Raw genomic sequence first — 14,763 nt, forward strand, 5'->3', positions numbered from 1 at the left:
TTTGCACCTTCTGTAGTATCAGCTGGGAGCAGTTCAGGGAATGGAGTCATTTCACGGCTTCAAGCACTGCTGGGACAGGTATGGTAGAACATCATCCAATCCAGTCCTGGAGCTGCAATAGACACTCACTCGGAGCAGAGTTGCCCTGTGGGCTGTACAAGTATTACCGTGTTCCAGACTGTGAATATCAGCAGACTTTGGATATAGACAGGGCTGTGCATATTTTAGAATGTGCACTTTTCCCCTCCATAGACTTAAGGAACTCGACAAAACCAAGAAGCATTCTACACAGCCAGTGGGAGATGGAAACAGAAAGATTTATGGCACAGAATGAGGCCATTCGGCTTGATGAATTCCAAAAATGAAGTAATTTATTTCAGGGATTCTCCTGAATCAATGCATTCTATACAAAACAGAGGACCCAAATTTACTCAATATTTTTGGCAAATGTCGGTCTTAAAAATCAGCATATTTGCAATTTTGCGGCTGTGTTCGGGGATAGAATAGAAAGTGCTGGAAATACTCAGCAGGTCAGGCAGCATCTGTGGGGAGAGGAACAGAGTTGACGTTTCGAGTCAGATATGACTGGAACATGCTCCTGTTGAGTATCTGCCACATAATGGCTGCGCTGAAATAGATTCCAAAGAACGCTCCTTGATGCCTGCTACAAAGAAAAGTCTTCCCTGATATTGCCACAGATGATTCCTGCTCAACTCTGGAATTACACCTGTCAACGTGACCTATCAGTTGCACTTTCTCAGAGAATGAGCACAGGGCCAGCATTTAGGTGTGAAGTTCCTTGAAAATCCTTTTCAGGAAAGTACACATGATGTCTGGGTCTCAAAACTGCAAGGAAATGAGCAGCCTTCTCCTCTGCCTCCAATGGAAAAGACATACAAACTTATCTACTCTCCAATCTTCCAGTTCCCTCCTACCCTGTGAATCACCCACATCCTCACTGACGCAAGCTAATTTCCTTCCCTGGGGTTGAAGTAACAAAGCTGAGAGTGAGAAACTACATGATGCAGGGACCATACTGAGTAGGAGGAACATGGCCATGACCTTGTTCTTGGCAGCCTTGTTCTCAAATTCCCCATCTGCCACATGATGATGCTCACTGTATGAGTTCAAGAGAAATAATATTCTTTCCTCCTGCTCCAGTTATACTGTTCCTTGTTGCTGTGATCGTTTTGCAGAAAAGGTGGGCATAATCTAAGAACGGGTCAGCAAAAAATCCTTGGGATTAAGACGGAGAATGATGTGGAAGCTTCTGAATGTGTACTGCTTCAACAGGGATACCTGGTGATCGTGTAGGTGTGCACGTACTAACCTGCGGCCTGTATTGTTCTACCAATCGCATAATCTACCACACCTACAGCAGAGTGCCTCCCAGCAGCATAATGGCCCGCTCTTCATAGGTGGGCAGCTCCCTAACATCTGGGGTGCTTCTCTTGTCCCCTGCCTTTCACAGGCATTATGCACATGATTCTCCAGTGACAAGACTGAGGGAATTGGGTGAGGGCTATCTCTCTGGTGGCATCCACAGAAGGCAGCCACTGGACTCATATTCTGTGCCAACTCTTTGCGAGAGCAATCCAAAGCTAGTTTTCCTGCTCTGTTTTTTCCCCATAGTCCTGTATGAGACTTCACTGTTTGCTTAAAGATGCAGTTCAATTTTATTTTTTTTCTTATTCATTCATGGGATGTGGGTGTTGCTGGCAAGGCCATTCCTAATTCCCATCGAGAATATGATGGTGATCTTGAACCACAGCAGTCCATGTGGTGCCGGTACACCCACAGTGCTGTTAGGGAGGGAGTTCCAGGATTTTGAACCAGCGACAGTGAAGGAATGGTAATATTGTTCAAATTCAGGATGGTGTGTGGCTTGGAGGGGAACTTGCAGGTGGTGGTGTTCCCATCTGCCTGCTGCCCCTGTTCTTCTACATGGTAGAGGTCACGGACTTGAAAGGCGCTGTTGAAGGCGAGTTACTGCAGTTCATCTTGTAGATAGTAAACACTGCTGCCACTGTGCATCAGTGGTGGAAGGAGTGAATGTTTATGGAGGTGGATGGGATGCCAATCAAACGGGCTGCTTTGTCCTGGATGGTGTTGAGATTATTGAGTGATGTTGGAGGTGCACTCATCCAGGCAAGTGGAAAGTATTTCATCACACTCCTGAATTGTGCCTTGTAGATGATGGATAGGCAGTGGGAAGTCAGGAGGTGAGATATGTGTTGCGAACCCCAATCTCTCATGTGTTCAAAATCATGAGGGGTCTGGACAGAGCAGATAGGGAAAAACTGTTCCCATTGGTGGAGGGCTCGAGAACAAGGAGGTCACAGATTTAAGGTAATTGGCAAAAGAAGCAATAGCAACATGAGGAAAAACTTTTTCACGCAACGAATGGTTAGGATCTGGAACGCGCTGCCTCACAGCATAGCGGAGGCAGGATCAATCAAAGCATTCAAGAGGGAATTAGACTATTATCTGAAAAGGAAGAATGCGCAGGGCTGGGGGGAGAAGGCTGGGGAGTGGCGCTAGGTAAATTGCTCTTTTGAGGAGCCGGCACAGACACGATGGGCCGAATGGCCTCCTTCTGTACTGTAACAATTCTGTAATTCTGATTCTGTGTTCTTGTAGTCACAGGATTTATATGGCTGGTCCAATTAGGTTTCTAATCAATGGTGATCCCCCAGATGTTGATAGTGGGGGATTCAGCAATGATAATGACATTGAATGTCAAGGGGAGATGGTTAGTTTCTCTCTTATTGGAGATGATCATTGCTTGGCATTTGTGTGCTGTGAACATTACTTGCCACTTAGCAGCCCAAGCCTTACTGTTGTCCAGGTCTTGCTGCATATGGACATGAAATGCTTCCATTATCTGAGGAGTTGTGAATGGAGCTGAACACTGTGCAATCATCGCGAACATCCCCACTTCTGGCCTTATGGAGGTCATTGATGAAGCAGCTGAATATGGTTGGGGCCTGGGACACTACCCTGAGGAACTCCTGCAGCAATATCCTGGAGCTGAGATGATTGGCCTCCAACAAGCATAACCTTCTTCCTATATGCCAGGTATGACTCCAACCAATGGGGTGTTTTCCCCCTGATTCCCAATTACTTCAATTCTTGCCACCTGAGTGGCTTGCTAGGCCATTTCAGAGGGCAGTTAAATGTCCTACACACTAACTCAACTACTTCCAATGGCAAAGCAATCTATACTGTGTAAGTCTGTAAATACATTTCTTTTAATCTCTTTCATCACTGTAAAGTAATGACTTATTAACATTGACTCTACTGATCAAAATAATAAAATAATGTTCATAACCTCAAATAAACCTACTCGCCTTCTCAGCTGAGTGGAAACTGATTAAACTTCTGCATCATCTCTGCAGTGACTTCCTGATGGCACAAAGGCACATGGGCTGGCCAAATTGTCACCATCAGCCCATACAGGTCGGGCCCTCCCACAGTACAGCCAGTTTACAGGAACACCAGCTGCACATTGCAAAATTGTACAGGACAGTAGTTTCCTTGACTCACACTCCAGTGACCTGGGCTGCAATGTAAAAGCAACATTAACTGAGTGCAGATGAGTGAATAAAGTAGGGGCCTCACTGCTCTCTATGGCTTAGTGCCACACAGTGCAACATACTTATCAACAGCTGTCAGGTCAGCAGCACAATCACTTTTATGAGCCTTTTCAAAATTTGCAGCGCAACATTTAAAAGGAAAATAAAAAAAGGACAAATTGTAAATGCTGGAAATGTGAAATTTAAAAAAGGGAAACACTGGCTGGTCTGCTATGTATTTCCAGCATTTTCCGTTTTTAAAAGAAAGGAAAGATCTCTATAGATTTCAACAATATTTGCGTCCCTGTACAGCAGCCAATGAAGAATGCTCTTTTGAAAATGTCTTTGAGACTCCAGCTAGTATTCAGTTACCAATAGTTACATTTCCTTTGCCACTTCTTCCTAGTCTGTTACGTTGAACAAGCATTGCACAAAGATGGATGGTTAAACACTTCTTCCCCAACTGTATCTTCTCTACTTTTTAAAAAATAGCTGGGGGAAGGGGGCGGGAGTGTCTGAAATACTGGACCCTGTAAGAAAACTGCAGACCCTCAGCATTTCATAATTAGGACTTTGACACATAACTGGAACATCTGTCAAATTTTTAGGACAAATTTAACCACTGATTCCACCTGCTCCTTCCACCTCAAACCAAAAGACTCACGTCATTCTGTTAAGTACAAACAGTTTTCTGGAGCAGCCTTAAACAAAGTCAGAATAGTACTTTATCTGCATATCTCATAAACTAATTGGCACATCAGAAGCCTTAGTTAAAATCTGGTTACGGATAATGAGTCATTTTAATTTTCTCATAAGTGGTTATTGTGAATCAGTAAAGATGTGGCAACACTACAGCATCTCCTAAAATGGTAGATTATTTGATAGCTGCACATTCCATAAAATTTTTTGACACCCGCCCCCCACAAGTGCCAGAACCCAGTTATAACCACAGGATTTTCAAGCAATCTCTACCCAATAGTCACAGATGCATACATCTGTAGCTTTGTCATTAATATTAGTGTGCTTCTGTGCTATAAACATTCTAAATAACATAGTTTAAAACAGAGTCAATGGACTACTGCAAGATACAAGAATGCCATTTCAGTCAGACCCAACAGATATTGAATGCAGCTTCAACACTTAAAAGTGTGATCTTTTTAATTCACTCTTGGCATGTGGGTGTCACTGGCAAGGTTGGTATTACCTGTCCATCCCTAGTTGTCTGTGGGAAGGAGGTGTTATACCTGCTTCTAGAACTACTGTATTTCATGCAGTGAAGCTGCTTCCACACTATTAACTAGGACTTTGGCTCAGTGATGATGGAACAGCAATACCCCGAATACGTCCAAGTCAGGATGGTATGTGACTTGGAGGGGAACTTGGAGATGGTGTTCCCATGCATCCCTTGTCCTTCTTGGAGGTTGTGGATTTGGGAGGTACTGCTGATGAACCCTTGGTGGGTTTCTGCAGGGCATCCCGTAGGTGGTAAACACGGCAGTCACAGTACATTGGTGGTGAAGGGAATGGACTTTTAGGCATTTATGCGACATGTTCAGCTGAAGTTTTGGTCATTGGTGACCTCTTGGATATTGATGCTTGGGGACTCTGCGATGGTAATGACATTGAACATCATGAGGAGGCATTCAGGCTCTCTCTTGTTGGAGATGGTCATTGCCTGTCACTTAAGTGGCATGTAATATTTGTACTACATATCTGCCCAAGCCTGATTTTGTCCAGGTCTTCCAACTTGCAGGCTTGGACTATTTCACTATCTAAGGAATTGTGAATGGAACTGAACACTGTACAATGATCAGCAAACAGCCCCACTCTGACGTTATGATGTGAGAAGGTAATTGATGAAACAGCTAAAGATATTTGGTGTCATACCCCAGTATCTAGGTGTACGAGATTATGAGGGCCATTGATAGGTTAGATAGGAAGAAACTTCTTCCCTTAGCGGAGGGGTCAATAACCAGGGGGCATAGATTTAAGGTATGGGGCAGGAGGTTTATAGGGGATTTGAGGAAAATGTTTTCATCCAGAGGCTGGTTGGAATCTGGAATGCACTGCCTGAAGAGGTGGTAGAGACAGGAACCCTGATAACATTTAAGAAGTATTCAGATTAGCACTTGAAATGTCATAGCATCCAAGGCTACGGGCCAATTGCTGGAATATGGGATTAGAATAGTTAGGTGCTTGATGGCTGGCACAGACACGATGGGCCGAAGGGCCTGTTTCTGTGCTGTATAACTCTATGACTATGTGATGGTTGTCGATGTTCAATATGGACAACTGGGGAACTGGCAATGAATGGGTCAACAACGGATGAGTGGACGAAGTGGTGCTGGGTGAGCCCCCTTTATAAACATACTTCTATTAAAATAACTTTATTAAAACCAGAAATAAACAAAAACTCAAATTAAAATGCCATTTTCGGTACCTCCATATGCCCAGAATGAGGCATATTAATTTTGCAATATTGAGATTAAAGTTCAAATTGTTGCTGGAAAGAAGAGAAGGCCTGTTCAAGGGGTGCCAGACTTGGATGGAGGACATTTGCATACTAATAGGGACAAGAGACGTTACTTCCCTTATTCACTTATCCTAAAATGGACTTTGACCACCAGGTATTGTGTGAGAGAGGTGCATTCCAGAGACTGTTAAGTTGATACAATTCACAAACTGGTTAAACCAGCTGGCCACATGACTAACTGGCTGGTCCAGAGCTTTTTGAACTAGCTACAGAGTTTGAATTGAGAGTGTCTGTTTGCTCCTGGACTGAAAAGGCCTCTCCTGGCTGGCTCACCACAGCCTCTCCTGTCTGCTCCCATCTCTTTCTCACAGAACTCCAAAACCCACTGAAGACACATAAACTCCAAGAGAGAAAAGTCTCCTACAGTGAACAAGGTTTAAGAAGAATACTAGGCCCCAACAAAAAGCAAGATCTACCTACAATCAAGGACGCTACAGTAAGCTCGCAGATATGTAACAAAACCCTCTTCAGAGATTGCCTCGTGTATCCATAGGCGTTAACCGAATTAAAGTTTAAGTTTAATAAATTTCAAGCTTTCTTCTTTAAACCTAAGAAAACCTGTTTACACTGGTTTCTTAGTCTTATAATTGGAAAGCAGTGAATTCACCAAGGGGGAGCTAAAAACATAGTGTGTTTAAAATTAAACCCTGTAATGGTAAGACCAGATGAAGGTTGAGAGGGAACCCTAGACACCTTTCCCACCAGGTTGTAACAGTTGGGCATTGGACAATGCCCTGAGGAACTCCTCCAGTGAGGTTCTAGGGCTGCGATGACTGGCCTCCAACAACTTTAACCCTTTGTGTCAGGTACAAGTCCAGCCACTGGAGAGTTTTCCTACTAATCCCCATTGATCTGTTTTACTAGGGCTTGCAGGTGACACTCAGACAAATTCGGCCTTAATGCCAAGGCCAGTCACTTTCACTTCACCTGGGCAATGTTTTACAATGTCAGTTAGAAGTCTGTGTTGTAGCTGCACTGGAACAGCTTGAATAAGGATGCGGCTAGTTCTGGAGCACAGGTCTTCAGTACTACAGTCAAGATGTTGTCAGGGCCTATAGCCTTTGCTGTGTCCAGTCCATTCCACCATTTTGTGATAGAACGTAGAGTGAATGACTAAGGACTGCTGGCTATGAAGGTGGGAGCCTTAGGATGAGGCCAAGAAGGATAACATTCTTGGCACCTCCGCGTGATCACCTCCGCGTGAAAATGGTTGCAAACGCTTCAAACTTGCTTTCTGCACAAATGTACAGGGATTCCACCATTGTTGAGAGGAAACCTCCTTTCATGGAACCTCCTCCTCAAATTAGTTGCTTAATTGTCCACCATAATTCACAACTACATGTGCAGGATGCAGGGATTTGAGTTCGTTGCAGCCAGGAGAGCACTGCACCAATTGATTCTGGAGTGACAAAGGCATGGAAGAAGGTTTCAGTGGATGGGCTGAGGTAGTGCTGACGACAGATGTTGTATTGGAAGTATAAGTAGGTATTCTTTGTGATGGACAGAATATTGGATCGGAACTCAGTCTGGGTCAAATAAGATACAGAGTTTTTTTTTATTCGTTCATGGGATGTGGGCGTCACTGGCCAGGCCAGCGTTTATTGCCCATCCCTAATTGCCCTTGAGAAGATGGTGGTGAGCTGTTTTCTTGAACCACTGCAGTTCATATGGTGTAGGCACACCCACAGTGCTGTTAGGAAGGGAGTTCCAGGATTTTGACCCAGCGACAGTGAAGGAACGGCGATATAGTTCCAAGTCAGGATGTTGTGTGGCTTGGAAAGGAACTTGCAGGTGGTGGTGTTCCCATGCATCTGCTGCCCCCTTGTCCTTCTAGGTGGAAGAGGTCACAGGTTTGGAAGGTGCTGTCTAAGGAGCCTTGGTGCATTGCTGCAGTGCATTCTGTAGATGGTACACACTGCTGCCACTGTGCATCTTGTAGATGGTACACACTGCTGCCACTGTGCATCAGTAGTGGAGGGAGTGAATGTTTGTAGATGGAGTGCCAGTCAAGCGGGTTGCTTTGTCCTGGATGTTGTCGAGCTTCTTGAGTGTTGTTGGAGCTGTACCCATCCAGGCAAGTGGAGAATATTCCATCACACTCCTGACTTGTGGCTTGTAGATGGTGGACAGGCCTTGGGGAGTCATGAGGTGAATTACTTGCTGCAACATTCCTAGCCTCTGACCTGCTCTTGTAGCCATGGTGTTTATATGGCTACTCTAATTCAGTTTCTGGTCAATGGTAACCCCCAGGATGTTGATAGTGGGGGATTCAGCCATCATAATGCCATTGAACGTCAAGGGGAGATGGTTAGATTCTTTCTTGTTGGAGATGGTCATTGCCTGGCACTTGTGTGGTGAAAATGTTACTTGCCACATATCAGCCCAAGCCTGGATATTATCCAGGTCTTGCTGCATTTCTACACAGACTGCTTCAGTATTTGAGGAGTCATGAATGGTGCTGAACATTGTGCAATCATCAGCGAACATCCCCACTTCTGACCTTATGATTGAAGGAAGGTCATTGATGAAGCAGCTGAAGATGGTTGGGCCTCGGACACTACCTGAGGAACTCCTGCAGTGATGTCCTGGAGCTCAGATGATTGACCTCCAACAACCACAACCGTCTTCCTTTGCGCTAGGTATTACTCCAACCAGCAGAGAGTTTTCCCCCTGATTCCCATTGACTTCAGTTTTGCTAGGGCTCCTTGCTGGCATATTCAAGTCAAATGCTGCCTTGATGTCAAGGCCAGTCACTCTCATCTCACCTCGAGTTCCAGCTCTTTGTCCATGAGGAAAGAATTTTCACGCAGCGAGTTGTTATGGTCTGGAATGTGCTGCCTGAGAAAGTGGTGGAGGCAGGTTCAATTGAAGCATTCAAAAGGGAATTAGACAGTTATATGAAAAGGAAGAATGTGCAGGGTTATGGGGAGAAGGCAGGGGAATGGGATTGGGGAAATTGCTCTTTCAGAGAGCCGGTGCAGACACGATGGGCCGAATGGCCTCCTTCTGCACGGTCACAATTCTGTGATACTGTGATGTTTGAAAAAAGGCTATAATGAGGTCAGCAGCTGAGTGGACCTGGTGGAACCCAAACTGAGCAGTTTATTGCGAAGCAAGTGTTGCTCGACAGCACTGTCGACGACCCCTTCCATCACTTTACTGATGATTGAGAGAAGACTGATGGGGCAGTAATTGGTTGGGTTGGATTTGTCATGTTGGTTTATGTACACGACATACCTGGGCAATTTTCCACATTGCCAGGTAGGTGCCAGTGTTGTAGCTGTACTGGAACAGCTTGGCTTGGGGTGTGGCAAGTTCTGGAGCACAGGTCTTTAGTACTATTGCTGGAATGTTGTCAGGCTCCATAACCTTTGAAGTATCCAATGCCTTCAATCGTTTCTTGATACCACGCAGACTGAATCGAATTGGCTGAAGACTGGCATCTGTGACACTGTGGACCTCAGCAGGATGGATCATTCAATTGGCACTTCTGGCTGAAGATTGTTGCAACTGCTTCAGCCTTATCTTTTGCACTGATGTGCTGGGCTCCCCCATCATTGAGGATGGGGATATTTATGGAGCCACCTCCTCCTGTCAGTTGTTTAATTGTCCACCACCGTTCATGGCTGGATGTGGCAGGACTGCAGAGCTTAGATCTGATCCGTTGGTTGTGGGATTGCTTAACTCTATTGCATGCTGCTTACGTTGTTTGGCATGCAAGTAGTCCTCAGTTGTAGCATCACCAGGTTGACACCTCATTTTGAGGTATGCCTGGTGCTGCTCCTGGCATGCCCTCCTGCACTCTTCATTGAACCAGGGTTGATACCTTGGCTTGATGGTAATGCTAGAATGGGGGATATGCTGGGCCATAAGGTTACAGATGGTGGTTGAGTACAATTCTGCTGCTGCTGATGGCCCACAGCATCTCATGGATGCCCAATTTTGCATTGCTAGATCTGTTTGAAATCTACCCCATTTAGCACGGTGGTAGTGCCACACAACATGATGGAGGGTATCCTTAATGTAAAGACGGGACTTTGTCTCCACAAGAACTGTGCTGTGGTCACTCCTACCAATACTGTCATGGGCAGATGCATCTGCGGCAGGCATATCAGTGAGAACAAGGTTAAGTATGTTTTTCACTCTTGTTGGTTCCCTCACCAGCTACCGCAGACCCAGTCTAGCAGCTACGTCCTTTAGGACTTGGCCAGCTCAGTCAGTCGTGGTGCTACCGAGCCACTCTTGGCAATGGACATTGAAGTCTCCCCACCAGAGTACATTCTGCGCCCTTGCCACCCTCAGTGCTTCATCCAAGTTTTGTTCAACATGGAGGAGTACTGATTCATCTGCTGCGGGGTGGCATAGGTGGTAATCAGCAGGAGGTTTCCTTGCCCATGTTTGACCTGATGACATGAGACTTCATGGGGGCCCGAGTCGGTGCTGAGGACTCCCAGGGCAATTCCCTTCCGACTGTATACCACTGTGCTGCCACCTCTGCTGGGTCTGTCCTGGTGGGACAGGACATACCCAGGGCTGGTGATGGTGGTGTCTAGGACATTGTCTGTAAGATATGATTCAGTGAGTATGACTATGTCAGGCTGTTGCTTGACTAGTCTGTGGGACAGCTCGCCCATCTTTGGCACAAATGCCCAGATGTTAGTAAGGAGGACTTTGCAAGGTCGACAGAGCTGGGTTTGCCGTTGTCATTTCCGGCACCTAGGTTGATGCCGACTGGTCCATCGGTTTCATTCCTTATCGACTTTGTAGCGGTTAGGTACAACTGAGTGGCTTGCTAGGCCAATTCAGAGAGCATTTAAAAGTCAACCACATTGCTGTGGGTCTGGAGTCACATGTCGGTCAGACCAGGTAAGGACAGCAGATTTCCTTCCCTAAAGGCCATTAGTGAACCAGATGGGTTTTTACGACAATCGACAATGGTTTTCATGGCCAACATCAGACTAGCTTTTTAATTGCAGATTTATTAATTGAATTCAAATTCCACCTTCTGCCCTGGTGGGATGCGAACCCATGTCCCCAGATAATTACCATGGGTCTCTGGGTTACTAGTCCAGTGTCAATACCACTACGCCACCAAACAGTCTGGGTCCGTGGTCAAGGAAAAGGATGGCATCGGTAGCAAGGATCTAGTGTTTATGATGGGGCTAGAAGATAATAGCTTTGGGCTTTCCAATATTCAGTTGGAGGAAATTGCAACTGTTCCAGGACAGATTGTCAGACAAGCAGTTTACAACAACACAGTGTTAGTGGAGACATTGAAGAGAGTGGGGGGAGAAGTAGAGCTGGGTGTTGCCTGCGACTTGTGAAAGCTGACCCCTTTTTTTTTTATTCGTTCATGCGATGTGGGCATCGCCGGCTAGGCCAGCATTTATTGCCCATCCCTAATTGCCCTCGAGAAGGTGGTGGTGAGCTGCCTTCTTGAATTGCTGCAGTTTTTGGGGTTTAGGTATACCCACAGTGCTGTTAGGAAGGGAGTTCCAGGTTTTTTGACTCAGTGACAGTGAAGGAAGAGTGATACAGTTCCAAGTAAGGATGGTGTGTGGCTTGGAGGGGCACTTGCAGGTGGTGGGGTCCCCATGCATCGACTACCCTTGTCCTTCTAGGTGGTAGAGGTTACGGGTTTGCAAGGTAGTGTCGAAGTAGCCTTGGTGAATTGCTGCAGTGCATCTTGTAGATGGTACACACTGCTGCCACTGTGCTTCAGTGGTGCAGGGAGTGAATGTTTGTAGATAGGGTGGCAATCAAGTGGGCTGCTTTGTCCTGGATGGTGTCTAGCTTCTTGAATGTTGTTGCAGCTGCATCCATCCAGGCATGTGGAGAGTATTCCATCACACTCCTGACATGTGCCTTGTAGATGGTAGACAGGCACTGGGGAGACAGGAGGTGAGTTATTCGCCACAGAATTCCCAGCCCCTGACCTGCTCTTGTAGCCACAGTATTTATGTGGCTGGTCCATTTCAGTTTCTGGTCAATGGTAATCTTCAGGATGTTTTTGTGCGGGATTCAGTGATGGTGATGCTGTTGAGCATCAAGGGGAGATAGATTCTTTCTTGTTTGAGATGATCACTGCCTGGCACTTGTGTTATGCAAATGTTACTTGCCACTTATCAGCCCAAGCCTGGATGTTGTCCAGGTCTTGCTGCATCTGGACAGGGGCTGCTTCAGTATCTGATGAGTCACGAATGGTGCTGAACATTGTACAATCATCAGCGAACATCCCCACTTCTGACATCATGATAGAGGGAAGGTCGTTGATGAAGCAGCTGAAGATGGTTGGGCCCAGGACCCCATATCTTTAGATGGCCAGCTGCAACTGAAGAAAGTAAGGGCGGCCAAGGATATATCCCTGCACATCTCCAGAAGTAACAGTGCTGGTGTTGGAAGAGAAGCTGTTGCTGGAGATGATCTGGCTATGACTGGATATGTAAATGTGAAACCAAGCAAAAGCTTCTCCCGTAAGCTAGACAGAAAGGAAGTGATGTTGGTGGAGGATGATATGATGGGCGGCGGGAATGCTAAACACTGAGCCAAACTGACAGTGCAACAAGTTTGCATATAGGAAACTCTAGCCTCTGGTCCCATGACTACAAAATAGATTCAGGAACACAGGAACACAAGTAGACCATTCAGCCCTTTGAGCCTTTTCCACCACTCAATTAGATCATGGATGATCTGCATCATAACCCCATTTACCCACCTTAATTCTGTAACACTTAATACCCTTGCTTAACAAAAATCTTATCAATCTCTGTTTTACATTTTCAATTGATCCCTGGCCCCAGGGCTTTTGGGGAAGAAAGTTACAGATTTCTATTACAATCTGTGCGAATAACTACTTCCTGACATCACCCTTGAACAATCTAGCTATAATTATAAGGTTATGCCCCCTTGTTCTAAACTCCACATTTAAGGACAGCAACTTAATAATTGGAAAGTGATGAACTGAACAGGGGCAAAAGGCTTTAAGACATTTTCTATGACTGCAATTACTGAAGTTGATCTGAATGTCAGTGTTTGCTGCAAATGAAATGACTTTCATTAAAAAAAGGTCTGCTCCTTCCATACATCAAATATCAAGCAGCTAGCAGACAAGTCAGGACAGCCATTTGGGATTGTAGCATTGTGCAGAGATTACAACCTGCTAGCTTTACTTTTCAAGAGAAGTAACAAGAAGCAAAAAATGTGCTATTTATGAACACTGTGATAAAACAGAACGTTTCAAGGTGCCAGAAGGCAATTTTTAAAGAAAAGAAATTGAGTTCACCAAAAGGGAAAGAAGACATGTTCCAATATATGTAATGAAAATATCCACTTTTTCTTTGGAAGGGGCTCTCAGATTCCACACCCTGCCCCTAATGGCTGATCAGATTTATCCAATGAGTTGCTGAGCCATAAAGGATCGAAATATCATTAATGATGAGGAAGGCCATTTGACCAATCTGAATTTATCTATCCAGAAAGATTCTAAAGTCTCCCCAATGTAGTATCCCAACTATTGCTTAAATGATTCCTGGGGTTTCCTTTCTATCTGGAAATGCATTCAATGTTGATCACTTGTGTGAAGATTAAATCTGTTGTTTACCTTTAATTCATTTGAACCCGTGTTTCCTTGCTCTCTTTCTGCAGTTTAATTTAATGTTATAATCTTAGTTTAATTTCTTTACCATTCCCTTAACCTTATTAACCTCTAGAAAAACACCTGTCTGATGACCTCTTTCTGGGAAGAAAAGGCCAAGTTTCTTTATCCTTTCTTTGTAACTCCGTCTTTGACATGACGGATGATCCTTATGGTTCTTCTCTGCACTGCCACCAATACTTGAAGCTCTTCCTGGTTTCTTGGCAACCAGAACTGGGCACAGTATTCAAGCTGCAGTATAACCAGAGCACCATTCCGTTTGATCTCTACCTCCACTGACTGACCCTCTATTGCTTTAATTATGTAGTTCAATGTTCCATTGGTCTTGTTAACTGCTGTTCAGCATTAGTTCTTTATGTTGGGAATCAAATCTCCTTGGTTTCTTTCAGCTTCAAAATTCAACAAGATTCATGGAGTATGTCACCTACTTTTCCTTCTGTGCTGTAGCAACTGACACTAGTCTACATTAAATTTCATCCTGTCATTAATCTGTCCATGTACATAGTTTGTCCATCGCCATCTGTAATTTCTGAATTGCCTCTTCCAATCCTACTGCCTCTCAGTTAATCATCTTGCAAAGCTGAGCACTTTGCATTGAGTTTTTTGGATCTGTTATTTATGGAGGCACCATATCCACTACTTCACCCCTCCCCACCCCACAGCCTTCCCACGACCCTTGCCACAAATTCTAAAATAACTCCTCTCAACAAATCCTCTCAGTTTCCTCTACTTCAGCTGAATTCTTAACCACTCTCAAGGTTTAGTCTGATTCTTCACAGTTTAGTTGATAGACTTTTTGTGTAGAACTTTGTCAAAACGTCTTTTGAAAGTCTGGGTACACAACATCTCTGTGCTGATCTGCATGGAGGTAGCCAATTACAGCCCGAGCATTATAAATGGCAATAGCATTCCCAGCCCTGCAGGGGAAGGGCAAACAAAAGAAAAATCAGCCAGTCACTGCTGGTTTGCAAAAGAGCCTTGCTGGAAATACACATGGTGTG

The 14,763-nt window shown here is 45.0% G+C and overlaps 1 protein-coding gene across 2 annotated transcripts in view; it reads right to left on the reverse strand.

The window, feature by feature from the left end:
- plod2 (procollagen-lysine, 2-oxoglutarate 5-dioxygenase 2) overlaps positions 1 to 14,763 on the reverse strand; it is a 182,280-nt gene that overhangs the window by 81,607 nt on the left and 85,910 nt on the right. The gene's annotated exons all lie outside the window — the stretch shown is intronic.

Source organism: Heterodontus francisci, chromosome 11 (assembly GCF_036365525.1).
Source record: "Heterodontus francisci isolate sHetFra1 chromosome 11, sHetFra1.hap1, whole genome shotgun sequence".
NCBI classification, from domain to species: domain Eukaryota; kingdom Metazoa; phylum Chordata; class Chondrichthyes; order Heterodontiformes; family Heterodontidae; genus Heterodontus; species Heterodontus francisci.